Source organism: Erythrolamprus reginae, chromosome 2 (genome assembly GCF_031021105.1).
Source record: "Erythrolamprus reginae isolate rEryReg1 chromosome 2, rEryReg1.hap1, whole genome shotgun sequence".
NCBI lineage: Eukaryota > Metazoa > Chordata > Lepidosauria > Squamata > Dipsadidae > Erythrolamprus > Erythrolamprus reginae.
Window position 1 is genome coordinate 29,560,932 of NC_091951.1, and position 27,584 is coordinate 29,588,515.

At 44.6% G+C, this 27,584-nt stretch overlaps 1 pseudogene; it reads left to right on the forward strand.

Moving 5' to 3' along the window:
- The first annotated feature begins 2 nt into the window (after positions 1 to 2).
- Positions 3 to 26,599, forward strand: LOC139163151 (zinc finger protein 665-like; annotated as a pseudogene).
- Positions 26,600 to 27,584: the final 985 nt, after the last annotated feature.

Sequence of the window (27,584 nt, forward strand, 5' to 3'; positions counted from 1 at the left end):
CTGCCCCTCTAGGAAGGAGCACTCGTTGGTCCAGCCTCTCCAGGCATTGGAGGGAAATTGTGGCGGAGCGATTTGAAGCTGCTCTTCCCAGTCAAAGAAACTCTTGAGCAGCCCCGGGACAGTCGGGGAGGAGTTGCTGTCTGGGCTCCCTTGGACTCCATTGGGCTTGTTTCGGCCCCTTCGAGCAAGAAAGCCGTCCAGGCCCCGGGGTCTCCAGGGATGGAGGACGCTTCCTTCAGCCCGGAGATCCACCGGCGGCGCTTCCGTGGTCTCGATGGCTGCCGCCAGGAGGCCGAGGGGCCCCGGGAGCTTTGCAGCCGCCTGCACCGGCTGTGCCGTCAGTGGCTGCGGCCGGAGAGGAGCAGCAAAGGGGAGATGCTGGACCGGGTGGTGCTGGAGCAGCTGCTGGCCCTGCTGCCCCCGGAGATGGCGGGCTGGGTGAGGGAGTGCGGAGCCGAGAGCTGTTCCCAGGCGGTGGCCCTGGCCGAAGGCTTCCTGCTCAGCCGAGCCCAGAGGGAAGAGCCGCAGGAGGGGCAGGTGAGCTCGGGGTGGGGAGGGGAGAACCGGGGGTCGCTCGGGGTCTGCAGTGAACTGCTAATAGCAAGAACAGATTGAAGGCTGTCGATCTTGAGTCGGTCTGGATCAAACTGCAGAACTGCTTGCACTCTGCAGTCAACAGCATTAACCTCCTGACTGCCTGAATTTGGAGAACTAATTTCTTCTTTGAATCTTTTTATTTTTTGAAATGCTTGTTTCCTCCTGGAGATAATTCTGAGAGAATTCAACTGCTTCCACCAGGATATAAGAGGGCCCTGAATTTGAGGAAGAGGAAATTTCTTCTCCAACATCACTTTCTTTCCTCAGGAGCAGGAATTAATTGGGGCACTGTTTCCAATTCAGCTCACGATATTCAAATTAATAATTCTCAATCACTCTTATATTTAATACTTTATTACCTAAAAGGTTACATTGTAACCTGTAGGATTTTTTCAGTCATTTCACAAAATATTGTTTTCTAAAGTTAATGAAGCAACAGTGACTCTCAAAACAGTTTTTCCTTACAGGAATACTTGTGATATTCTTACGTTAGTTATTGCAACAGGGCTCTTTAAGTCCAACATCTATCTAGAATTACCAGCATTTAACACAGGTATAGCAGGCACATGGAGAGCAAAGTCCCCAAGTTCTCTTACTTTAAGTCAGGTTGAGAAAATACTAGTACAGAAGCAAAGAGTAACGCAAGCAAAGTAAAACTCTGAATCCTCGGAGAGGGGCGGCATACAAATCCAATTAAATAAATAAGTAAAAATAAATAGGATTGTGGTTCTCTGAAAGCAGATCATAAACAAGACGTTCATGGGGGAGATGTCTGCAGAGATCCAGGAAAGAAGAGACCACTCTAGCCCTTCTCTGGAACTGCTTTTTAGCAGGATACAGCTGGGGCCTTCTTGCCAGGTAAGTGCAGTTTTTTTCTGAGAGCAGTGAAGTACAAACTCCATCTGTAAATGTGGATCATAAACCAGATTCTTCTGTCAGGTGCAGGAACCATTCATGGGGGAGATCTCTGCAGAGCTCCAGGAAAGAGGAGACCAATCTAGCACTTCACAGGAGCTGGTTTTCAGGAGGATCCAACTGGGGCCTTCTTGCCAGGTAAGTGCAGGTTTCTTCTGAGAGCAGTGGAGTACAAACTCCATCTGTTCATGAGCTGATTTTACCATTGAATGCTGAATCTCTGGCCATTTTAACTCAGTGCCCCCCCCCCTACATTCCCTGCTAAATTATGTTCAGCAGTCAAGATTGTTCTTGAGTTGCAAACAAGTTAACATTTGTAGGCTTCATTCTATAAGATAATTTGAAAATTAGAAATTATTAGAAAATTTGTTTGATGGAAAAAGTTTCATACTTAATATTTTTCGGAAGAGTGCTGAAAACTAGTTAGAAATAAATAAATAAATAAAATTCTAATAGGCACAGAGGAAAAACAATTTCTCAACTCTATAATTGCATGCTTGAAAACAAAATGGAGGGAGGACAAAGATGTAATAGTAGATGCTTGGAACACATTTCCAGCAAATGTGCTTGGTAAATGCACAGTAACTGAATTTAAAAATGCCTGGGATAAACATATATCCATTCTAAGATAAAATACAGAAAATAGTATAAGGGCAGACTAGATGGACCATGAGATATTTTTTTGCCATCAATTTTCTACGTCTCTACGTAATGGTTATTTGGGCCCAAAATATAGGTCGTTCAATTTATTTGGACGATTGGGAAAATCTATGGAAATACAGTCTTAAATTAACAATATCTTCAGCCTGTAAAGAAAATCTTTATAAAATATTCTATGGTTGGTATCTTGCTCCAATAAGATTAGCAAAAATTTATCCAGGGATTTTTTCCTAAATGCTGGAAATGTAAAATAGAGGTAGGAACATACAGTACTTCCATAGGTGGTGGACGTGCGCTGAGACCGGGACCTACTGGAAAAATACCCAGAAATGGACAAGAGATATTACACAAGCTGACTTTGAATTGAGACCAGAAATATTTCTATTAGGCATGATTGATCCAAAAATAAAGAAAGATAACATCTGATTACTGCAGCGAGAATGGAAAAGACACTGTGCCCACCAACATACAAGTCTTTCCTGGTAATGTCTGCAAAGAAACATTTTCTTTCTCCATCAGGGATCTAGTCCATTTGAGGAGGTGACTGTGGACTTCACGCTGGAGGAGTGGGAGCTGCTAGATTCTGGTCAGAAGTCTTTGTGCAGGGAAGTCATGCGGGACATTTCGAAGGCTATGGCTGTTCTGGGTAAGGCCAGGCTTTCCTCTGGCTTCCATTCATTAGGGGAGTTCTTTTTCAGTGGAGGATGGCTAGCTATTTAGACTCAGAGGCTTAAGGTGATCATCCCTCCTCAAAGCCTTGTAAATACTCACTGTAGACTCTGAAAATTAAGTTTCTAAGCAGAAAATAATTGGCCTCTTACTTTCTGATAAATGAGGTCATCGTTTACATGTGAAAGTTCATTGTTTACAAGCGGTGTGCCACAAGGGTCTGTTCTGGGTCCTATTTTTAATATCTTTGTGAGTGACATAGGGGAAGGTTTGGTAGGGAAGGTTTGCCTATTTGCCGATGACTCTAAAGTGTGCAATAGGGTTGATATTCCTGGAGGCGTCTGTAATATGGCAAACGATTTAGCTTTACTAGATAAATGGTCAAAGCAATGGAAACTGCAGTTTAATGTTTCCAAATGTAAAATAATGCACTTGGGGAAAAGGAATCCTCAATCTGAGTATTGTATTGGCAGTTCTGTGCTAGCAAAAACATCAGAAGAGAAGGATTTAGGGATTTCTGACAGTCTCAAAATGGGTGGAACAGTGCAGTCAGACGGCAGGGAAAGCAAGTAGGATGCTTGGCTGCATAGTTAGAGGTATAACAAGCAGGAAGAAGGAGATTGTGATCCCGCTGTGTAGACCGCTGGTGAGACCACATTTGGAATACTGTGTTCAGTTCTGGAGACCTCAACTACAAAAAGATATTGATAATAATAATTAATAATAATTTATTAGATTTGTATGCCGCCCCTCTCCGAAGACTCGGGGCGGCTCACAACAAGCGATAAAACAATATTGTACAGGCACAAATCTAATATTAAGAAAAAACTAAAAAACCCTATCAATTAAAAAAACCAAACAGCACATACATACCAAACATAAATTATAATAAGCTTGGGGGAAAGGTGTCTCAAATCCCCCATGCCTGGCGGTATAGATGGGTCTTAAGTAGTTTACGGAAGACGAGGAGGGTGGGAGCAGTTCTAATCTCCGGGGGGAGTTGATTCCAGAGGGCCGGGGCCGCCACAGAGAAGGCTCTTCCCCTGGGGCCCGCCAGACGACATTGTTTAGTCGACGGGACCCGGAGAAGGCCAACTCTGTGGGACCTTATCGGCCGCTGGGATTCGTGCGGTAGTAGGCGGTTCCGGAGGTAGTCCGGTCCAATGCCATGTAGGGCTTTAAAGGTCATGACCAACACTTTGAATTGTGACCGGAAACTGATCGGCAGCCAATGCAGGCCACGGAGTGTTGTAGAAACGTGGGCGAATCTGGGAAGCCCCACGATAGCTCTCGTGGCCGCATTCTGCACGATCTGAAGTTTCCGAACACTTTTCAAAGGTAGCCCCATGTAGAGAGCGTTGCAGTAATCGAACCTCGAGGTGATAAGGGCATGAGTGACTGTGAGCAATGACTCCCTGTCCAAATAGGGCCGCAACTGGTGCACCAGGCGAACCTGGGCAAACGCCCTCCTCGCCACAGCCGAAAGATGATGTTCCAATGTCAGCTGTGGGTCGAGGAGGACGCCCAAGTTGCGCACCCTCTCTGAGGGGGTCAGTAGTTCCCCCCCCAGGGTAATGGACGGACAGATGGAATTGTCCTTGGGAGGCAACACCCACAGCCACTCCGTCTTGTCTGGATTGAGTTTGAGTTTGTTGACACCCATCCAGGCCCCAACAGCCTCCAGGCACCGGCACATCACTTCCACTGCTTCGCTGACTGGACATGGGGTGGAGATGTACAACTGGGTATCATCCGCATATTGATGATACCTCACCCCATGCCCTTGGATGATCTCACCCAGCGGTTTCATGTAGATATTAAATAGCAGGGGGGAGAGGACCGACCCCTGAGGTACCCCACAAGGGAGAAACCTAGAGGTCGACCTCTGACCCCCCACTAACACCGACTGCGACCGACCGGAGAGGTAGGAGGAGAACCACTGGAGAACAGTGCCTCCCACTCCCAACCCCTCCAGTCGGCGCAGAAGGATACCATGGTCGATGGTATCGAAAGCCGCTGAGAGGTCAAGAAGCACCAGGACAGAGGACAAGCCCCTGTCCCGGGCCCGCCAGAGATCATCCATCAACGCGACCAAAGCAGTTTCCGTGCTGTAGCCGGGCCTGAAACCCGACTGCTGGGGACCTAGATAATCGGCTTCTTCCAAGGACCGCTGGAGCTGGAGCGCCACCACCTTCTCGACAACCTTCCCCATAAAGGGAAGGTTGGAGACTGGACGATAGTTGTTAAGTACGGCTGGGTCCAGGGAGGGCTTCTTGAGGAGGGGGCGCACAAGCGCTTCTTTATAGAGTGATGGAAAAACTCCCCTCCCCAAGGAAGCGTTGGTAATCTCCTGGGCCCAGCTCCGTGTCACCTCCCTGCTGGCCGAAACCAACCAAGAGGGACACGGATCCAGTAAGCAGGTGGCAGAACTCAAGCTCCAATGGCCTTGTCCACTTCATCAGGTGTCACCAAGTCAAACTCCTCCCAGACAGATGGACAAAAACGTTTAGCCCCAGTCACCTCGACTGACTCATTGTCAGCCGATACTGCTATGCAATTGGAGTCGAGTTCAGCTTGGATCCGAGCGACTTTATCAGCGAAAAACGAGTTAAATTCCTCAGCACTGCCCTGCAAGGGTTCCCCAACTCCCCCCTGATTTAGAAGGGAGCGGGTTACCCTAAACAGGGCAGCCGGGCGGGATTCCGCTGATGCAATCAAGGCGGCATGGTACGCGCATCTTGCCGCCTTGAGCGCCACTTTGTAAGTCTTAATAAAAGCTCTTACAAGTGTTCGGTCGGATTCGGACTTACTCTTCCTCCATCGCTTCTCTAGACGTCTCTTCTGGCGTTTCAACTCCCGGAGCTCCTCGTTGAACCATGGAGCTCTACGGGGTCTAGTGCCACAGAGAGGTCGCAGTGGCGCAATTCGGTCAAGAGCCTCCGCTGCAGCCTTGTTCCAGGCCTCAGCAAGAGACTCTGCCGAGCTGTGGACGAGCGAATCTGGTAAAACCCCAAGCGCCTTCTGAAAGCCCTCAGGGTCCATCAGGCGTCTGGGGCGGAACCTCCTAATCGGTTCCACCTCCCTGCGGGGGAGGATTGGAGCCAGGAAGTTGAGCCGCAGTAGAAAATGGTCTGACCATGACAAAGGCAATGCTTCTAAGCCCCTTAGTCTCAGACCACTATTCAATTGCTCCGAGAGGAATACCAAGTCGGGTGTGTGTCCACCCTCGTGAGTCGGACCCTGAACTACTTGAGTCAGGTCCATGACTGTCATGGTGGCCATGAACTCCTGTGCTAATCCTGAGGAACCGCCGAGCGACGGCAGATTGAAGTCCCCCAGGACAATAAGTCCAGGGAACTCCACCGCCAGCCCGGCCACCTCTTCGAGCAGCACAGGCAGGGCTGTTGACACGCAGCTGGGAGGCAGGTACGTGAGTAACAAGCCCACCTGAACCCCTAAGTCCAACTTCACCAGGAGGGACTCACAACCCGCGATCTCAGGAGCAACGAGTCTACACAGATGGAGGCTCTCCCTGGCTACAATAGCCACTCCTCCCCCCCTTCCCTGGGGTCGAGGCTGGTGCCATATCTGAAACCCAGCTGGACATATTTCCGAGAGAGGCACCCCTCCCTCTGGGCCCAGCCAGGTTTCAGTAACACATGCCAGATCGGCCTCCTCATCCAGGATCAGATCCCGGATGAGGAGAGCTTTATTCACGACCGATCTGGCATTGAGTAGCAGCAGCTTGAGCCCAGGGCCCGGATTACACTCGTCACCAGGGCTCCGGTTTGAGCTCACGGAACCGGAACAAGGGATCGCTATTAAGCAGCGATCTCTTTTTCCTCCAGAACGGCTAGCCCCGTGACTCCCGCCATATCTACCTCTCCCCAGCAGGACCGGGATATTCTGGCCCTCTGTCACCCCAGAGAAAGATACCCCCATCCCTCCTGTCTCTCTACCGCCAGGTAGGCTAAATTCTGCATTCATACTGACCCTATTGTTCCCACCATTCATTCGATTCATTTCATATATACCTTCCATCTGATCCCAGATATCCATCACTAAAATTACCCCCCAATAAATTAGTTAAAAAATGTATAAAAATTAAAAATAATTAGTTAATTAAAAAAGGTTAACCAATCAGTTATAAAATTAATCTGAGACAATTAGATAGATATAATCAATTAATATAGAACCAGTTCTTGAATAAATAGGTAAATTAAAATTGATAAAATTGAACGGGTCCAAAGACGGGCTACAACAACGGTGGAAGGTCTTAAGCATAAAACTTATCAGGAAAGACTTAATGAATTCAATCTGTATAGTCTGGAGGATAGAAGGGAAAGGGGGGACATGATCAAAACATTTAAATATGTTAAAGGGTTAAATAAGGTTCAAGAGGGAAGTGTTTTTAATAGGAAAGTGAACACAAGAACAAGGGGGCAAATCTGAGGTTAGTTGGGGAAAGATCAGAAGCAACATGAGAAAATATTTTACTGAAAGAGTAGTAGATACTTGGAACAAACCTCCAGCAGACGTTGTTGGCAAATCCACAGTAACTGAATTTAAACATGCCTGGGATAAACATACATCCATACAGTAAATAGTATAAGGGCAGACTAGATGGACCATGAGGTCTTTTTCTGCCGTCAATTTTCTATGTTTCTATGTTTCTAAAATGTCCTAGATATTTATGGCAGGGGCTGAACAGATTGACCAATTAGCACCACAGCTGTAATATATTTCTTGGCCAAAAATTCTTCGTGTACCATTCGTCCTAGATCAGAGGTGGGCAATTAATTTTGCCATGGGGCTGCATGAGAAATTGGGATGGTTTTAGAGGGCCGGACTTTAATTATTTTTTATATTTAGACATATGAATTTAGGGATTGCTCTATCTGTTCTAATAAAGTTAGAAGTATTGATTATAATAAGGTATGTGGTAGGTGATACTGATTTGGATTAATGCGTAAGTGGAATTGAATATCGATTTGTTGGGGAGATTAATGATGTTAATGATTTTTAATTGATTGAAAATAGAGAATATTTAGAATTTTTCCTTTTTTTTCTTTTCTCAAATTGACTGAAATTTAAGATTAATAATTAAGTAAGAAATGTAGATAAGTATTAATTGGCTAAATGTTAGATGGGTTGAAATAATTTTTAAATTTGGGATTGGATAAATGTGCTATTTAGAGTGGTGGAAGAAGTCTGAAATTCGTATATATTTATGTTTTGTTTTTAATTTTCTTTTGTTAACATCTGATTGGCTATACAAGGTTTTATTGGTTTATAGAAAAATGTATAAAGAAAGAAGGAAGCAATTTGGCATAATGGTTAATAAGTAAGAAATATAATTGGTGGTGTACTTTTTGAAGGAACATTAAGGAGGGAATTTAATTAAAAGAAAATGTAACTGGATTACAAAATTAGAAAAAAAAACCTTACAACTCTTTTGATGATTGATATTAGTTACTAACAAAATACCGCATTTTATTCATGGAAAATTAGATGACACACTGTATTGTTTGAAAGTATGTTGAGAGAAAAATTACCCCCCCAAAAAAGTCCTTCCTTCCTCTGTCCCTCCATTCATTTCATTCTTCCTCCTTCCTTCTTTCCTTCCTCCTTCCTTGTTCCCTCCATTTTTTCTTCCTTCCTTCCCTCCCTCCCTTCTTCCTCTCCACTTCTCTTTCCCTCCATCTCTTTCCCTTTTCTTTCTTTCTCTCTCTCTTTTCCCTCTCAATCATTCTTTCTCTCCAGGTCTCTCTCATTTCTGTGTATTTCTCCATCTCCCCCCTTCTCTCTCTCATTTGTTTCTCCTCCCATTTTGCTCTCATTTTTCTCACTTTAATTTTGGGTTGGGTGTGTGGCTGCGGTGGCTCTGGGGGGGGAGGCTGAGCGCGAGCTTTAAAAAGAAAGGCTGTGGGAGGCCGAGGCAAGAGCTCCGGTTTGGGCAGCACCATCACCGAGCAACGGGCGCAATCGCCCCTTTTCGCGCACAGAATACACACACATACACACTCTTGCGGCGCTGCCCAAACCGGAAGTCTTGCCTCGCCCTCCCTCCGCCTTTCTCTTTGAAGCTCACGGCAGCTTCCTCCACCCACCCCCAGCACATGGCGGGGCGCAGAAGTTTGCCCTAAGGCAGATCAGCTATTGGGTGGGAGAACCGGTGCCGCTTCCACTGTACGCGGGTGGAAAATCCTGCGCTTCCGCGGCCACAGATAGCGGGCAGGCCAGTCAAAGACAGCGGGCGGGCCGAATGCGGCACGTGGGCCGCCCTTGCCCAGGTTTGTCCTAGATAATAATTTGCAGCCTTCACATCCTAGCTAGACACATAAGTGTTACCAAACCTAGAACACCTGATTTTGAAGGGAGAGGACGTTCACCATTTTAATTGTAACAGAAATATTTCTTTTCCTTTTCCAAGATGATGGGTTGGAAAATGAGAATAGCCAGCAAGCAAGATTAAAGGCAGAGAAGTGTGTAGTTGAAGAAGTGATATTTAGCCATGAAGAAGACACAGCGAGACAAGAGAGAAACCACTCAGAGAATGGAAGCAAGATGTCATCCACTTCTGTTCCTGTTGGAATCCCTATTGTCCTGTTCCAGCAAAATCTGGAAGGAAAGAAAAAAGAAAAATATGGGTGTAAAGAGAAAAATCAATTTTATTTACAAGAATATGGCATAAATCAGACTGAAGGGAGAATGTATGAAAAATATATCAGTCATTCTTTATCTCCTACTTTAATAAAGGAACTACACAACAAAGGGAAACCACACAGCTGTGTAAGATCTGGGAGGGATTCCAGACGGAGCAGAGAGATGAAACTCTGCATGGAGAGGGGAAAGAGATTCCTTAGCAAGAGTAAACTTATTCTCCACCAAAAGAGCCAGAATGGAGAGGGATCACATAAATGTCTCGAATGTGGAAAGACCTTTATCAGTAAAGGAAATCTTAATATTCACAAAAGGATCCACACTGGGGAGAGACCATATCAATGCGTGGAATGTGGGAACACCTTTTCCCGGAAAGAACACCTTAATCGACACGAAACAATCCACACAGGGGAGCGACCATATAAATGCCTGAAATGCGGAAAGACCTTTACCCGGAAAGAACATCTTAATTGTCATGAAAGGATACACACAGGGGAGCGACCATATAGATGCCTGAAATGCGGAAAGACCTTTACCCAGACAGCATATCTTAATAAACACGAAATAATCCACACAGGGGAGCGACCATATAGATGCCTGAAATGCGGAAAGACCTTTATCCGGAAAGGATATCTTAATTGTCATGAAAGGATACACACAAGGGAGCGACCATATAAACGAATGGAATCTCGAAAGACCTGTAGTTGAAAAGGACATTTTAATCTTCATGAAAGCATATGCACTGGAGAGAAACCCTGTAAATGCAAGCAGCGTGGAAAGTCCTTTACTCAAAAAGAAAAACTTAATTGTTACAAAAAGGTACACACTGGGAAGCTACTGGGCTCTGCCAGTTTTTTTCATGGCAGGAAGTTTATTAATTCATGGAATCTACAAAAGTATTTCATTTGTGTTTTAATTCTATTTACTTTCCATGTAGATAAACAGGAGAAAAAGTATAAGCAGTAAAATTTGAACATTGCTGATGGTGGATCAGTTGTCTTATTTACAATAGAATGATGCCTTTATTCTCGAGGAAAATGCTTCCATTTCCTCTCTGAGATACAGTGGTCCCTCGCTATATCGCGCTTCACCTACCGCGGATTCACTTCATCGCAGGTTTTCAAGAAATATTTCTTAGGATATATGAGAGAGAGAGAGATTACGTATACGTATGAGAGAGAAAGAGAATGTTGTTGCTTTATTGTTTTTTATTATTTTTATTAGTTTTAAGTTATACAGTATATGTACTACTGTGATATGTATTTTGTAAGAGTGTGGGAAAGGTTTATAAACACTTAAAACAATGAAAACTTACCAAACAATTACAATATAAATACTTAAATAAGTACTATCAGTCGATAAATTCCCCATCGCGGATTTCACCTATCGCGGCCGGGTCTGGAACGTAACACCAGCGATAGGTGAGGTCTTACTGTAATTCATTAAATTCAAAACCTATGTTCATCTCTCATCTTAACTAGTGGCCGGACAGACAAATACGCCCCAACTCTATTATCTGAAGCTGACTCTGCTCAATTACCTACCATCCCACTTCAAACCAAGTGCATGCTGGGAAGTCAGACTCCATTGCCGTTGGCAACTGGAGGAGGCAGAAGCAGCCATTTTAATCTATGCCACATCCGCATCGCACACAGAGTATCGCTGGTGAGATTCAAACAGCCTATATTTATTCATTGTTATGTTAAGGAATAACTTAATTCTATCTATATTTGATTTTCGCTATAGGAATTCCTATTACCATTAGTTTCACTATTCTGTTCTCCCAATAAAGCATTGAGATTTAAGCACACGGTCTGTTTTACTGGAGGATAGGAGGGTTCAGCTGCCTCTCGAGCGGCACAGAGACTTAACGTGCAGTGGGGACAGAAGAGGCTGTTTCTCTTCTTGGTGAGAAAAGACATCTATAGAACACAGGTAGGGATGTGGAAATGACTTATGGAGACTGGGAAGAGTCACTGACTGGGCAACCACCATTCGAAATACAAACGCCTCGTCATACAAACGCCTCGTCATACAAACTTTTCGAGATACAAACCCGGGGTTTAAGATTTTTTTGCCTCGTCTTACAAACTATTTTCACCTTACAAACCCACCGCTGCTGATGGGATGCCCCGCCTCCAGACTTCCATTGCCAGCGAAGCACCCGTTTTTGCGCTGCTGTGATTTCCCTGAGGCTCCCCTCCAAGGGAAATCCCACCTCCGGACCTCCGTGTTTTTGTGATGCTGCAGGGGAATCACAGCAGTGCAAAAACAGGTGCTTCGCTGGCAACGGAGGTCCAGAGGTAGGGTTTCCCAACGAGGGGAGCCTCAGTGAAATCGCAGCATCGCAAAAACACAGAGGTCCGGAGGTGGGGTTTTGAGGACTTCGGTATTTTTGCGATGCTGCGATTTCCCTGATGCTCCCTTCGCTGGGAAACCCCAGCTCCTGACTTCCGTTGCCAGCGAAGCACTTATTTTTGCGCTGCTGGGATTCTCCTGCTGGGATTCCCTTGCAGCATCGCAAAAACACAGAAGTCTGGAGGTGGGGTTTCCCATGGAGGGGAGCCTCAGGGGAATCCCAGCATCACAAAAACGGGGGCTTCTGCTGGCAAAAGGGGTGAATTTTGGCCTTGCACACATTAATTGCTTTTCCATTGATTCCTATGGGAAACATTGTTTCGTCTTACAAACTTTTCACCTTAAGAACCTTGTCTCGGAACCAATTAAGTTTGTAAGACAAGGTATCACTGTATATCCTAATCCCCAGAAGGAAACTCAGAGAATGGGGCACTGGCAAAATAAGCTCCTTCTCTGGTATTGCACAATGCGTGAAGGCAAATGATGTGGCCTGCATATTTGGAGGAGGCTGAGGAGTGGCTCTTTCAGTCAATCCTCTTCTGCTTGAGTCCAATCCACTATTTCAACTGTGTATCTAATGATTTTAATGGTCCAGGTGTTAATTGCTTTCATTTTATTTATTTTGTCAACTACCTATTTGATAATATACATAGGTATGACATTATTTGAGTACAAATACAAGGGACATGGACATAACATTGAAAAAACAATGCGTAAACCATCTCTATCAACCAGACCTGATGGACTATGTGCATGCTCCCTAAAAAAACCCCTCACCACTGCTTTTTTTTAAAAAAAAATTATTACATTAAAAACAGGGTACAGAAAAGTAAAGGGAATATATGTAATGTACATTCTAGCAATTATAGCTTACTTCAGAGGTCCCCAACCGCCGGTCCGTGGACCAGGACCGGGCCGTTGGGGTTTTTCAGCCAGTCCACGGCACCAGGGCCCCCTCGGCTTTTCCGCGCTGCCCACCGCCCGCCCGATCTGCCCCCTCTGCTCCTCCGCCACCTCCTGCCTTTCACCGCAGCTCCTCCCGCACCCGGAACGCACGCCCTGCCCGCCTCACCTTTGCCGAGAGCACTTTCGTCCCGGGCTCTCAGCAAGGGGGTTGCAGGAGAGGCGGGGCCGGCGAAGGTGATATTCAATGTCGGGGGCGCACGGGCGGTTGCGCGCGCTCCCTATCTCCCTGCTAGCCCACTCGGAATATTCAAAATAAGAAAAACCTTCGCCGGCAAAGGCTTTTCTTATTTTGAATATTCCGAGTGGGCTAGCAGGGAGATAGGGAGCGCGCGCAACCGCCCATGCGCCCCCGACATTGAATATCACCTTCGCCAGCCTCCGCTGAGAAAAGCCTGCCCCGTCTCTCCTGCAACCCCCTTGCTGAGAGCCCGGGACGAAAGTGCTCTCGGCAAAGGTGAGACAGGCAGGGCGTGCGCGTGTCACCGCTGAGAAGAACGGAGAGAGAACGAGAGTGAGTGAGAGCAACAGACAGCAAGATAGAGAGAAAGTGAAAAAGAGAGAGTGAGAGAAGGGGGGAGAGAAAGAGATAGCAAGAGAGAGAACAAGAGAGAGCGTGAGAAAGAAAACGAGAGAAAGAGAGAGAGAGAAAGCAAAAGAGACAGAAAGAAAACAAGAGAGAAAGTGAGAAGAAGAGAGAGAAAGGGGGAGAGAGAAAGAGAGGGAGAGAGAGAGGAGAGAAAGGAAGAGAAAGAAAGGGATAGAAAGAGAGAGAGAGATGCTCAGTGAGCCTTTCTTTGAAGTTGCCTTTCTTTCTCTTTCTTGCTTTCTTCCTTGCTCTTTTCCTTTCTCTCTTTTACCTTCCCTTCCTCTATTTCTTCTTTTCTTTCTCCTTCCTACCTTCTTCCCTCCCTCCCTCCCTTCAGTCCTTCCTCTCTTACTCTTCCCTTTCATAAGTTTCCTTGCTTCCTTCCTCTGTTCCTGTCCCCCCTTTCTTTCTTTCTTTCCTTCCTTCCTTTCCTCCCTCCATTTCTTGCTTTCCTTTTCCTTCCTCCCTTCTTTCCTCACTCATTCCCTTCTTTCACTCCTTCCTCTCTTATTCTCCCCTTTCACACCTTTCCTTGCTTCCTTTGCACCCTTCTTCTGTTCCTGTCCCTTCCCTCTTTCCTTCCTTCCTTCCCACCCTCCGTCCATTCATTCACCCATTCCTCTCTTGATCGCCCCTTTTACGGCGCCACTGACAGCTAGCTCCCCACCCACCCACCGGGCCATGGAAAACTGGTCTAGCTTAAAGCCGGTCCCTGGTGCAAAAAAGGTTGGGGACCTCTGGCTTACTTATATAGCATGCGTGATTGGGGAAAGAGAGAGGAAAAAAGGGAAAGGGATTTAGAAAGAAAGGAAAGAAATACAAGAGGAGGATGAATAGAAAAATAAAGCAAGAAAAGAGAAGTAAGAAGAGTGTGGGGGGGGCAGCGTTAGAGCTGGAGCTTCTATGTTTTGCGGCCTGTAGTTTAAGCATATAGGTGGTATAGATTTTCCTGAAGTTTTATCCATATGTATTTGACATAGTTGCTAGTGTCATCATTTATCAGCGATTTATAAATTTATTCATTCAGTTTCTTTGTAGTTCAAAATTTGTGTCGATTGATGTTTACATTTTATCGTTTCAATTTAGTATTATGCTTCATTCAAAAACCCTCACCACTGCTTAAGTGCACCAGCATCTATTTTGTGTTACATCAGTGATTTTCAACCTTTTTTGAGCCGCGACACATTTTTTACATTTACAAAACCCTGGGGCACATTGAGCGGGGGGAGGGTGGGAGCTAAAAAAAGTTTGGACAAAAAAATTCTCTCTCTCCCTTCCTCCTTTCGCTCTATTTCTCTCTCCCACCCTCTTTCTCTCCATTCCTTCTTTCTCTCTCCATCCCTCTTTCTTTCTCTTCCTTCCTTCCTTCGTCTTTTTTGCTCTCTTTCTCTCTCCCTCCCTACCTCCCTCTGTCTTTCTCTCTCCTTCCCTCCCTCTCTTTCTCTCTCTATTGCTTTCTTTCTCTTTCTCTCTTGCTTTCTCTCTCTCTCTCTTGTTCCCTTTCTCTCTCTTGCTTTCTTTCTCTCTCTCTCTTTCTTTCTCTCTGAGCTTCGCGGCACACCTGACCATGTCTCACGGCGCACTAGTGTGCCGCGGCACAGTGGTTCAAAAACACTGCGTTACATGGTTGTAATTATTTGTGCTACGATTAGGGAATTTTGGGCATGAGCTTGTTGTTTACAAAGACTGAGGCAAATGCATTTCCTACACCGGACTTGGATTTTAAGATCTTTTTCAATCTTGATGTGTTCTCTTCTAACCTTCCTCTTGACTTCAATGTGTCGGTATTGTCAGTTTAAAGAATGCCAAGGTACAAAGGCATAGGGCTCTGCAAGGTTTTATTTTTTTTCTAAAGTGCCAACCCTCTGCATGGTTTTTTCTTCTAATGGGCTGAACTTCTGCAAGATATTTTTAAATTGAATTAAATAAGATATTTTAAAGCTACAGGACTTTAAAATACCTTAAAACCTTGCAGGCTTTCAGCACTTTAGAAAACCTGCTGCCCCTACAAATGGAGGGTGGGTGAGGGAGTAGGGAGCCATTATTCAATCTGCTTTGGGATTCTGGATTTTATTTTATTTATGAATCAGATTTGTATGCTGCCCCTCTCCGCAGACTCGGGGCGGCTCACAGCAATAATAATACAATGTAAACAAATCCAATATTTAAGTTTAAGTTAATTTAAAACCCCAATTTAAAAACCAATCATACATACTAACATACCATGCATAAATTTTATAAGCCTAGGGGGAGGGAAAGTCTCAATTCCCCCATGCCTGATGACAGAGGTGGGTTTTAAGGAGCTTACGAAAGGCAAGGAGGGTGGGGGCAACTCTGATATCTGGGGGGAGTTGGTTCTAAAGGGTCGGGGCCACCACAGAGAAGGCTCTTACCCTGGGTCCCACCAAACGACATTGTTTAGTTGACGGGACCCGGAGAAGGCCAACTCTGTGGGACCTAACTGGTCGCTAGGATTCGTGCGGCAGAAGGCGGTCCCGGAGATATTCTGGTCCGGTGCCATGAAGGGCTTTATAGGTCATAACCAACACTTTGAATTGTGACCGGAAACTGATCGGCGACCAATGCAGACTGCGGAGTGTTGGTGTGAAATGGGCGTATTTAGGGAAGCCCATGATAGCTCTCGCAGCTCCGTTCTGCAGGATCTGAAGTTTCCGAACACTTTTCAAAGGTAGCCCCATGTAGAGAGCATTACAGTAGTCGAGTCTCGAGGTGATGAGGGCATGAGTGACTGTGAGCAGTGAGTCCCGGTCCGATTTCCTGTCTGGCCGCTCTTAGACGGTTAGGTAATCATATCTTTACAGCCCTTATTCTTAACACTGGTATAGCACAGGGTTGCATATTAAGTCTTTTATATGCTTTATGTGAAATGACTGCATTCGAACTCACACTAGTAATACTGTTGCTAGCTTTCCCAATAATACAACGGTGCTGGGACTCATCTCCAGGGGGTGGGATGAATCTGCCTATTGAGATTAGGTGGATCGGTTCCTTTAATGGTGTGGAGACAATAACTTGGTTCTTAACACGAATAAGACCAAAGAGCGTACAGAGGACTATAGAAGGAATAGATCAGACATCCAGTTCTTGATTATCAATGGAGACCGAGTGAAGTATGTCGCCAGTTCACGTTTCGGGCTATTATCATAAAAGAGGACCTGACTTGGGACACTCACGTTGCAGCACTAGCCAAAAGGGCCCTGCAGAGATTAAACTACCTGAGACTTCTCAGCAAACAACAACTGAATGAAAAGATATTGCTGCTTTTATTGCTGCACCAGAGAGAGCCTCTTAACATACTACACCTGTGTAGCGTTTGCCAATTGCATTGTGGCAGATGAGAGACTGCACACCCGGAACTTTTGCAAATGGACAAAATTGCTTCAGTGGCCACCGAGAGGCCCCCAAATTGGCCTGAAGGACCCAGGAGACTTTTTGCTCCCTTACTTAGTAGGGTGCCCTAGAGGTGGAACTCTCACCTCACAATCAGGAGACTGAGTTCAATCCCACTTAGAGGCAGATCTTTCTCTCTCTGGGCGTGCATAAGTGCATCAGAGTGCCTTCTATGCCTTCTAAATGTTTCTCTTTTACTAGTGTCATGTATATAAATTGAGCTGCAACAACTCTGGCATAAGCCAATGCCAGTGGTCCCAGTGGTCTTTGGCATGTTAGGTGCAGTGCCAAAGGATCTCAGTGGACATTTGAAAACCATCGCAATTTGCAAAATCTCCATCTGTCAATTGCAAAAGAACGCTTTACTAAGATTGGCACACATAACTCACCGCTACATCACACAGTCCCAGGTGCTTGGGAAGCACCCGACTGAAGATGCAATACGAAATCCAGCATAGTGATCTTGTGTGCTGTGTTGTTATAATAATAATAATAATAATAATAATAATAATAATAATAATAATAATAATAATAATAATAATAATAAAATCTGCTGAAGAAAACATTGGTGCCAGGAAGAGCATTGGGCCAGTAAACCATTATTTCGGTAAAAGAAGACTTAGTAATAAATGGATACATTGACTTGAGGAGATGTCTGTCCTATGACTCCACTTGCCACTTTTGTCATTTCCAATCCCCTCCATCAAGTCTCCCTCTGCCCCAAAACTCCTTCTATTTGCCCCATGAAGGCACCCGCATTATTGCCCAGAGCAAGAGAAATCCCAGGGGCCGAAGGAAACACCAACACTCCCTACCCATCACAACTACTCTCTCGCCCACCCCCACCCAATAAAAGGCTAAGCCGCCGCTGGCGTCGTCCGTGCTTGCCGAGCGGAGAAGTTTGTGGGAGGGGGGATTTCCCTGGAAAAAATTATCTAGCAGCGGGAAGAAAAGAGGGGCGCCGGTCGCCTTCTGCCCCTCTAGGAAGGAGCGCTCGTTGGTCCAGACTCCAGGTGTTGGAGGGCAATTGTGGCGGAGCGATTTGCAGCTGCGCAGAAGATCTGAAGCAGCCGAGGAGCGCAGTTTCTCCCCTCCTGGAAACCGGGGAAGTCGGGGCGGAGTGGCTGCCTGGGCCACCTCGGACTCCCTTGGGCTTGTTTCTGCCGCCCTCGAGCGGAAAAGCCGTCCAGGCACCGGGGTCTGCAGGGATGGAGGACGCTTCGTTCACCCCGGAGATTCATCGGCTGCGCTTCCGCGGTCTCCATGGCTGTCACCAGGAGGCCGAGGGGCCCCGGGAGCTTTGCAGCCGCCTGCACCGGCTGTGCCGTCAGTGGCTGCGGCCGGAGAGGAGCAGCAAAGGGGAGATGCTGGACCGGGTGGTGCTGGAGCAGCTGCTGGCCCTGCTGCCCCCGGAGATGGCGGGCTGGGTGAGGGAGTGCGGAGCCGAGAGCTGTTCCCAGGCGGTGGCCCTGGCCGAAGGCTTCCTGCTCAGCCGAGCCCAGAGGGAAGAGCCGCAGGAGGGGCAGGTGAGCTCGGGGTGGGGAGGGGAGAACCGGGGGTCGCTCGGGGTCTGCAGTGAACTGCTAATAATAATGACAGTTTGAAGGCTGTCGATCTTGAGCCGGTCAGGATGAAAGTGCAGAACTGCTTGCAGTCGTCTGTCAACAGAATTAGCCTCCTGACTGCCAGTATTTGGAGAACTAATTTCTAATAGTTTTTCCTTACAGGAGTACTTAAGATTTTCATAGCAGTTCCATTAGTTATTGCAACAGGGCTCTTTAAGCCCAATATCTATCTAAAATTACCAGCATTTACACAGGAATAGCAGGCACATGGACTCCGCAAGTTCTCTTACTTTGGGTTGGGGAAATACAAAGAGACAAAAAGTAAGGCAAGGTCCCGGTTCCCCGAATAATAAGGTTATAACAATAAGGTTCTTACTGGCTAAAAGTTCCCCAACAAGGCTCTTTACGTCCAACGTCTATCTAGAATTACCAGCATTTACACAGGAATAGCAGCCACATGGAGAGCAAAGTCCCCAAGTTCTCTTATTTTGACTTGGTTTGGGAAAATATTGGTACAGATGCAGAAAGTAAGGCAAACAAACTAATCTGTTTCTGTTTCTGTGAGAGTGGGTCATAAACCAGACTCTTCTGTCAGGTGCAGGAGCCATTCATGGGGGAGATCTCCGCAGAGCTCCAGGAAAGAGGAGATCCACCCAGCCCTTCTCAGGAAATACTTTTTAGGAGGATCCAACTGGGGCCTCTTTGCCAGGTAAGTGCAGGTTTCTTCTGAGAACATTGGAGTACAAACTCCATCCGTACACAAGCTCTTTTTCCCATCAAATGCTGAGTCTCTGACCATTTGAACGCAGTGTCCTGTGTCACACACCCCACCCCTCCAACTGTCCTGCTAAATCGCACTCAACATTGAAGATTTTTCTTGTTCTTGAGTTGCAAACAAGGGAAAATTTGCAGGCTTCGTTGTATAAGACAATTTGAAAATTAGAAATTGTTAGAAAATTTGTTTGATGGAAAAAGTTTAATACTTCATATTTTTTGGAAGAGTGCAGAAAACTAGTTAGAAATGAAGCCCCAAGAATTTAAACAATAGGAATAAGAGTAAAAAACCCGCATGTATCCCATGGAGATAGAACCCTAAGTGATTGTGAAATAACTGCAACAGGAAGACTGCTAGCTAAATGACTTGAGATTTCTAGGCTCCTTGCCAACCTTTTGAAGGTGGCTAGGAAAAAAATTGTAGTGGATGTGTCATGTTTATTTAAGAATCTGCTAGCCTTAGGGCAGTGATTTTCAATCTTTTTTGAGCCGCGGCACATTTTTTTAACATTTACAAAATCCTGGGGCACACCACCAACTAAAATGACACAAAATGAACACCTTAAGACCCTCCCCTCTTTTTCCATCCCTGTCTCCTCCCCCCCTTGTGTGTGTCTTGAACCATTTCCAAAAACAGGTGAGGGCTGGGGGTTTTCTCTCTCTTATTCTTTGGGTGCTTTTTATCATATGCTTTAAATCAAGAGTCACTTCTCTCTCTCTTTTGTTTCTCTCTCTTTCCTCTCATTCTCTGTCTCAATAATTTTCTCATTTCTCTTTTTTTCCTCCCCATTTTGCTCATTTCTCTCTCTCCCTCTCCTTTTCTCTCTCTCTCTCTTGCTTTCTTTCTCTCTTTCTCTCTCTTGCTTTCTTTCTCTCTTTCTCTCTCTCTCTCTCTCTCTTGCTTTCTTTCTCTCTCTTTCTCTCTTTTCTTTCTCTCTCTCTCATCAAAAAGTTGCGAGACCGGAACCTAAGCTTCCTTCTTTGCGGCACACCGGCACACTGGTTGAAAAACACTGGCCTAAGGGACTCTGCTCCCTGAAACCTCCTTGCTGAGTTATACTGACCCAGTGATAAGCTCTGCAATGGTGACTGCGCCGCTATTCTACAGTCTGGATGCACCTAAGTCATGATTTGTGGAACTACAGCTTCCCAGCTCCAAACATGACATGGAGATGCAGACATAAACCTGTTTCTAGCAACAAAAATGTCCATTTAGTTCCTTGTGAACATCTGTTCCCATTTTGTGCGGTAAGAAAGAAAACCTATGAGTCTTTCCTGCCAATGTCTGCCAAGTAACATTTTCTTTCTTTATCAGGGATCTGGTCCATCTGAGGAGGTGACTGTGGACTTCACGCTGGAGGAGTGGGAGCTGCTAGATTCTGGTCAGAAGACCTTGTGCAGAGAAGTCACGTGGGAAATTTGGAAGAATATGGCTCTTCTAGGTAAGGCCAGGCTTTCCATTGGGAAAGTTCTTTTTCATTGGAGGAAGGCTAGTTATTTATACTCAGATGCTTAAGGTGATCATCCCTGTTAAAGTCCTTGTCAAGAATACTCAGCATAGACTCTGAAAATGTCATGGAATCATAGAATCATAGAGTTGGAAGGGACCTCCAGGGTCATTCGGTCCAAACCCCTGCTCAATGCAGGGTTCATTAAACCATCCCAGAAAGATGACTGTCTAGTCCAGTGATTTTCAACCTTTTTTAAGCCCCGGCACATTTTTTACATTTACAAAATCCTGGCAACCAAAATGACACTCTAACACAATACATATTATACATAGACAAAACCAAATGAGGCTGAGGCTTCATCTAGTGGTGGCAACATTTACCTCCAATCCTGACCAGGATTAGAAACCGACACCATTGGGAGGAGTAGCAGCTTCAACTACTCGCCACGGCCACAAAATGACAAGTGCGCGGCAGCCCAAGTGGGGACCTTCCTGGGTGTGGATGAGAGGCGGCCTGCTATTGGTTCATCGCTAGTGGTCGGGAGGAATCCTAGAAGGTGATTGGTCAGTGAGCGTTCCCTGTGCCTTCACTCTTCCTGTCGCTGATAGCTGGAGGGAGGGAGGAAAAGGGGGGACATGATCGAAACATTTAAATATGTCAAAGGGTTAAATAAGGTCCAGGAGGGAAGTGTTTTTAATAGGAAAGTGAACACAAGAACAAGGGGACACAATCTGAAGTTAGTTAGGGGAAAGATCAAAAGCAACATGAGAAAATATTATTTTACTGAAAGAGTAGTAGATCCTTGGAACAAACTTCCAGCAGACGTGGTAGATAAATCCACAGTAACTGAATTTAAACATGCCTGGGATAAACATATATCCATCCTAAGATAAAATACAGAAAATAGTATAAGGGCAGACTAGATGGACCAGGAGGTCTTTTTCTGCCATCAGACTTCTATGTTTCTATGTTTCTATTGTGAGGGGAATGTTTATGTTTAGATGAAGGTGGCTGGCGGAAGGCCAGATAAATGGCCTCCGCAGGCCATATCTGGCTCGTGGGCCGTAGTTTGGGGACCCATGTTTAATTTCCCCACGGCACACCTGACCATGCCTCACAGCACACTAGTGTGCCACGGCACACTGGTTGAAAAACACTGGTCTAGTCTGTGTTTGAAGACCTCCAGTGGCAAACTGTTCCACTGGTTTATCACCCTTACTGTTAGGAAGTTTTTTCTGATATCTAATCTAAATCTACTACCTTGTAGTTTCATCCCATTGTTTCTAGTCCTTCCATGTGCTAATGAGAACAATGCTGATCCCTCTGCTCTGTGACCGCCCTTCAGATATTTGTAGACAGTTATCAAGTCTCCTCTCGGTCTTCTCCTTTGCAGACTAAACATCCTTAGATCTTTTAACCGTTCCTCATAGGACATGGTTTCCAGACCACACGCCATCCTTGTAACTCTCTTTTGAACTTGCTCTAGTTTATCAATGTCCTTTTTAAATTGGGGCCCCCAGAACGAACACAGTATTCCAAGTGTGGTCATACCAAAGTACTGTAGAGAGGAATAATTGCTTCACGTCAGCGATATTCTGTGCTCCTCTTGATGCATCCCAGTATTGTGTTTGCCTTTTTTGCAGCTGCTTCACACTGTCAACTCATGTTTAGTCTGTGATCTACCAATAGAAACATAGCAACATAGAAGACGGGCGGCAGAAAAAGACCTCATGGTCCATCTAGTCTGCCCTTATACTATTTCCTGTATTTTATCTTAGGATGGATATATGTTTATCCCAGGCATGTTTAAATTCAGTTACTGTGGATTTACCAACCACGTCTGCTGGAAGTTTGTTCCAAGGATCTACTACTCTTTCAGTAAAATAATATTTTCTCATGTTGCTTTTGATCTTTCCCCCAACTAACTTCAGATTGTGTCCCCTTGTTCTTGTGTTCGCTTTCCTATTAAAAACACTTCCCTCCTGGACCTTATTTAACCCTTTAACGTATTTAAATGTTTCGATCATGTCCCCCCTTTTCCTTCTGTCCTCCAGACTATACAGATTGAGTTCATTAAGTCTTTCCTGATATGTTTTATGCTTAAGACCTTCCACCCAGGTCCTTCTCAGCTGTGCTGCTGCTTAGACATACATTATTCCTCCTATTCTATATGTGCTGTTTTCATTATTTTTGCCCAGATGTAGGATCTCGCATTTCTCTCTGTTAAATACCATTCTGTAAGTTTCAGCTCATTGTTAAAGCTTGTCTAGCTCTTTTGGAATCCCATCTCTATCTTGTTTAGTATTAGCAACACCGCCTAGCTTTATGTCACCAGCAAATTTGATACGTTTTCCTTCAATTCCGTCATCTAGATATTCATAGCAGGAGTGGAACAGATTGACCAAAGCCTTAATATATTTCTTGGCCAAAACTTTTTTGTGTACCATCAGAATGTCCTAGATAACAATTTGCAGCTTTCACATCCTAGCTGGACACATAGGTGATACCAAACCTAGAACACATGATTTTGAAGGATGTTCACCATTCTAATTGTAACAGAAATATTTCTTTTCTTTTTCCAAGGAGATGATGGATTGGAAAATGAGAATAGCCAGCAAGCAAGATTAAAGACAGAGAAGCGTGAAGTTGAAGAAGTGATAGTTAGCCATGAAGAGGACACAAGAAGACAAGAGAGGAACCACTCAGAGAATGGAAGCAAGAAGTCATCCACTTCTGTTCCTGTTGGAACCCCTATCGTCCTGTCCCAGCAAGATCTGGAAGGAAAGAAAAAGGAAGAATATGGGTGGAAAGAGAAAAATCAATTTGATTTACAAGAATGTGGCATAAACCAGACTGAAGGGACAATGAATGAAAAATATATCCGTCATTCTTCCTCTCTTTCTTTTCTAAAGAAACTATTCAGCAAAAGCAAACCACACCCCTTTGTAAAATCTGGGAGGGATTCCAGAGGGAGCAGAGACATGAAACTGTGCATGAAGAGGGGAAAGAGATTCATTAGCAAGAGTAAACTTATTCTCCACCAAAAGAGCCACACTGGGGAGAGATCGTATAAATGCCTGAAATGTGGAAAGATCTTTGCCCGGAAAGCAAATCTTAATCATCACAAAAGGATCCACTCTGGGGAGAGACCATATCAATGCATGGAGTGTGGAAAAAGCTTTACAGAGAAGGGGCATCTTAATGCCCATAACAAGATCCACACAGGGGAGAAGCCATATAAATGCATGAGATGTGGAAAGTCCTTTGCAAGGAAAGGAAATCTTAAAGATCACCAAAGGATACACACTGGGGAGAGACCATATAAGTGCACGGAATGTGGAACGACCTTTACACGAAAGGTGCATCTGAAACGCCATGAAAGGATGCACACTGGGGAGAGTCCATATAAATGCACGGAATGTGGAAAAAGCTTTACCCGGAACGGAAATCTTAATGATCACAAAAGGATCCACACTGGAGAGAGTCCATATAAATGCACAGAATGTGGACAGAGTTTCATTACCAATGCTCATCTTATTTGCCACCAAAGGAAGCACACTGGAGAGAGACCATATAAATGCATGGAGTGTGGAAAAAGCTTTACCCGGAAGGGGCATCTTAATGATCACAGAAGGATCCACACTGGGGAGAAACCACATAAGTGCATGGAATGTGGACAGAGTTTCATTACCAACGCTTTTCTTATTTGCCACCAAAGGAAGCACACTGGAGAGAAACCATATAGGTGCCTCCAATGTGGAAAGACCTTTACCCGGAAAGGACATCTTAATCGTCACGAAAGGATACACACAGGGGAGCGACCATATAAATGCATGGGATGCGGAAAGACTTATACACGAAAAGGACATCTTAATCATCATGAAAGCATATGCGGGAAAGGTGGCGGCGGTGCTCTGGAACCTTGGACGAGCCGGTTCCCCTAGGACCTGCCAGAGAAGAAAATGAAGGGAACTTCATGCTGCCATAGAGAAAAGCACAAAGCCTGCACCCTTCCAAACAGTTCCCGTACAAAGCCAACCGGTTTTCTCATCTCGCTATAACTTTGCAACTTAAAAGAACAAAAGCTGTTCCTTTCAACAAGAGAATTGGACAAAATAATTCTATGAACAGAAGAAAAATGATTAAAAAAATATACCTGTTGGAACAGGCATTATGGGAGGAACAAGTTAAAGAGATGATGATATCTCCGGGACCGCCTTCTGCTGCACGAATCCCAGCGACAGAGTTGGCCTTCTCCGGATCCCGTTGACGAAACAGTGTCGTCTAGCTAGAGGTATAACAAGCAGGAAGAAGGAGATTGTGATCCCCTTATATAGAGCGCTGGTGAGACCCCATTTGCAATACTGTGTTCGGTTCTGGAGACCTCACCTACAAAAAGATATTGACAAAATTGAACGGGTCCAAAGACGGGCTACAAGAATGGTGGAAGGTCTTAAGTATAAAACGTATCAGGAAAGACTTAATGAACTCAATCTGTATAGTCTGGAGGACAGAAGGAAAAGGGGGGACATGATCGAAACATTTAAATATATTAAAGGGTTAAATAAGGTCCAGGAGGGAAGTGTTTTTAATAGGAAAGTGAACACAAGAACAAGGGGACACAATCTGAAGTTAGTTGGGGGAAAGATCAAAAGCAACATGAGAAAATATTATTTTACTGAAAGTGTAGTAGATGCTTGGAACAAACGTCCAGCAGACGTGGTTGGTAAATCCACAGTAACTGAATTTAAACATGCCTGGGATAAACATATATCCATCCTAAGATAAAATACAGAAAATAGTATAAGGGCAGACTAGATGGACCATGAGGTCTTTTTCTGCCGTCAGACTTCTATGTTTCTATGTTTCTATGTCTGGCGGGACCCAAGGGAAGAGCCTTCTCTGTGGCAGCCCCGACCCTTTGGAATCAACTCCCCCCCTCGGAGATTAGGATTGCCCCCACCCTCCTTGCCTTTCACAAACTCCTTAAAATCCACCTCTGCTGTTAGGCATGGGGAAATTGATTCCCCTGGGCCATTTCCGTTTTATGTATGGTTTGTCTGAGATGTATGACTGTTTTTTATATTAAGGGGTTTTAAATTGTTTTTAACTATTAGATTTGTACTGTTTTCTTGTTGTGAGCCACTCCGACTCTTCAGAAAGGGGCGGCATACAAATCTAATAAATAATAATAATAAAATAATAATAATGATAAAATGGTGTAGAGATTTTGGGTTTAAGATTAACTTAAAACAATTGGCAAGATTGGTGGCACAGGAATCAAAAGTGAACACTGACCCCTTTAGATAAAGAAAATATCTACAAGATGTTCTATAGGTGGCATCTCCCCCAAAGAAGGCTGGCCAGAATGATTCAGAATATATCAGGAACAGGCTGGAAATGTAAAAAGGGGGGGGGGGGGATAAGATAATGATTGGAAGAAATTTTAGAGATGAAAATTAATTTGAAACCTGACTTTTTACTTCTAGGAATAACCATTGACAAATATGAAAAGGATAAATTATATTTAATGATGCATATCTTAACTACAGCAAGAATAGCATATGCTCAAAAATGGAAAAGTAAAGATGTCCCTACAGAAGAAGAAATTCTATTCAAAATTTTATCATGCGCATAGATGTACAAATTGACACTAGAGTTGAAGGAGAAATTGGACACAGATTATTTTGAAAAAATAATATAACTGTATGGAAAAAAGGAGAACAAAGATCAGATATTAGAGAGTACGATGGGGAGGCTTAAAAGTAATTCAAATTTAGACAGATATTGTGAAAATTAATAGAAAACAAGGAATGATTAATGTATATAGGCAAATTGGGTAATCTGTCAAGTACTTTCCCCCCTTCTATTTTTCATCTGTTTGTATTATATTGTAATATTGCATGTATATCTTGTTTTTAACTATACAAGTACTATAAATGAAAAACTTTAAAATAAAAAAAAAGAATTCCTCTTTATCCTCACCCAGGGCTGGACAAATATACCTGTCTGTCACTCTGGTGCACTTAGAAATGGAGATTTTTTTTTAGGAAGTATGCATATAGTCCATCAGGTCTGATTGATAGTGATGGTTTTATGCTATGCATTGTTTTTTTCAATGTTATGTTCTGTGATATCCTTTTGTATTAAATCGTTGTAATTATTTTTGCTATGAGTAGGGAATTTGGGGCATGAGCTGTTGTTGTGTACAAAGATTGAGCCAAATCATGTATTTCCTCCACTGAGCTTGGGTTTTAAGATCTTTTTCACTCTTGATGTATTCACCTCTAACTTTACTCTTGACTTCAGTGTGCTTGGTATTGTCAGCTTAAAGAATTCCAAGATAATAATAATAATAATAATAATAATAATAATAATAATAATTTATTAGATTTGTATGCCGCCCCTCTCCGCAGACTCGGGGCGGCTCACAACACTAATAATAACAATGTGACAATGTAACAAATCTAATATTTAAAAAAAAAATCTAAAAAACCCATCATTTAAAACCATACAACACAAGTGAAGTAGACCCAGAGACAGGGTTTTGAGCAATCGGTACTTTTATTCAGCTCAGAGAACAAGTGACAGCTCAGCAAGGTAAAGTGACAATTCAGCGAGTACCGACTGACTCTGCCTGGAGAAAACCGCTCCTTTTATATATTTGCGGTTCCCGCCAAAGCTAGAGCCGGCCGCGTCTGAGCCAATCAGGAGCGACTTCCTGCTTGGGCTCAGACAGCGCTGAAAGAGGAACAAACTATTTACAGAGTTACAAGGTAGCCATTACAGGATACAACACCCCTCCCCTCATAGTTGGACACATCCATCAAGAAAGCCATGTGACAAAGTCGTCCAATCGGTGGGGCCTCTGAGGAGCTCGCGCTGACCTGCGCAGTTCAATTTCTCCTTCGCCACTGACTGTGGAGGATGGCTCGCCGCTGTTCTCCCGGTGTGGCGGACTTGGCCTGG